Source organism: Nanorana parkeri, unplaced genomic scaffold (assembly GCF_000935625.1).
Source record: "Nanorana parkeri isolate BGI_ZX_2015 unplaced genomic scaffold, ASM93562v1 scaffold1030, whole genome shotgun sequence".
NCBI classification, from domain to species: domain Eukaryota; kingdom Metazoa; phylum Chordata; class Amphibia; order Anura; family Dicroglossidae; genus Nanorana; species Nanorana parkeri.
Window position 1 is genome coordinate 386,588 of NW_017307298.1, and position 1,932 is coordinate 388,519.

Sequence of the window (1,932 nt, forward strand, 5' to 3'; positions counted from 1 at the left end):
CTAATAACACTAGCCCAGTCTGAAAGGGCGCCATTTATTGATTCTCTCTGTACCCGTTCCTTTAGCCAGTTCTCTATCCATGTACACACCCTTCCATCTATACCCATAGCTCTTAGCTTGTGAAGTAAGCGTTTATGAGGTACCGTATCAAAAGCCTTAGCGAAATCCAAATATACCACATCCACAGACCTCCCTCCATCCAGATCTCTACTTACCCCCTCGTAAAAAGTCAGTAGGTTAGTCTGACAGGAACGGTCTTTCCTAAACCCATGCTGATTATCACTAACTATCCCATTAGCCTGAACAAATTCTACTAAATAGTCCTTAATCATTCCCTCTAGCAGTTTGCACACTACAGATGTAAGACTAACTGGCCTGTAATTCCCAGGTTGGCATTTTGCCCCCTTTTTGAAAATTGGAATTACCGTAGCCCTCCACCAGTCACATGGAAATTGTCCAATAGCAGGACAGTTTTGCATCTGAGAGAACAGAAACAGCCCTAGAAAACCACCTGACAATTTATATTTGGCATTTAAAGCGTGTTTGATGGAAAAGATTGTGTTGCTGCTAAAGCTACTTGAAAAAAAAATATTTTTTTCAGACTAAAATGAATAAGATTGGGTGTTTCTGCCGAATGTAAGTCAAGCTAATTGCCCAACATTCACCCATCTGTAGTTGGTAAATTGTTGGTGGAAAGGTAGAGTTAGGATGCCCATGCACTGCTCTATTGTTCTCTGCATACTGTGGAGTGTGTCAATCGAGGAGTCCCGCTGTTTGCATTGTATTCTGACAGCGGCCGCAGTCCGCTGTCAGCATGCCTAAACAAAGCGGGCAGCTCATTGGCTGCTGGCTCTGATAGTATAAAACCTTTCTGGCAAGCTCCTTTAATCAGCTGATTGAAGGATGCCAAACAAAAGAGTGACAAAAGCAGCACATACTGTGCGAATTTTGGCCTGTTCCTCGAAAACCGTCCGAAATTCGCACAGTGTATGAGTACCCTTAGATGCACTAGCAGATTAAGATAGGCTTGACTACCATATTAAATGTGAACTCCAGCTAACACTTTTTAAACAGTTACAGCAACAGTTTTTTTTTTCCTTTTGGGATATAGGTTTTGAATGAATGAATAAAAGCTGACAATCATAAGTACCCCTGTCAATGTTAAATGGGTTGTCTCAACCCTCTAACTGCCACTTTTGCTGGACAATTTAACCTGAAATTGAAGTTGAAAAATAACAGGCTTACTGGCCAAATCAACAGATATAAATGAAGCACAAAGGCCTAACAAAAATAAAGTTAATGCAGCCATCACATTTAAGGACTGATAACCTGGAGTATATAAAATGTTTGCATGTGGGTTTAGATACAGCTTGATTTGTAATTTAAGCTAAGCAATCCTGAAAAAATATTGTTCAAGTGATATTAAAGCTTCATGTTTTTTGTTTTTAAATAAATATGAGGCCCATACCTCAAGAAACAGTTTAGTGTTTTTCATTCTAAATGTTTAATTGCTCATTTTCTAGTGGCTCCCCGCAGCACTCTCCCCCCGCCCCCTGCATGGGTGCCTCCATCAGTTCTCCATAGGCACACACAGCACTGCAGCAGGCCACGCCCCTGCTCTCCGCCCAACAGGTTGATTGACGGCAGAAGGAGCTTTTGGCTCCTCTTCCCTCAATCTCCTCCCCCACTTCGGGGACCTGCGGCAGTGACAAGCGAGGCTGACAGGTAAGTGTGGGGGGCACGGGGGTCTGGGTACTCTATTGAATATATTAAGTTAAAAAACACCCAGCCTTTAGTAATCCTTTAAAATCAGCAAGGAAGGAAGATAGGCTGTGCTGTCTATTGCACTGGCGGAACTACCAGGGTCGCAGCGGTCGCAATTGTGACCGGGCCATGGCGTTCCGTCACTTGGGGGGGGGGGGGCGGGGGGGG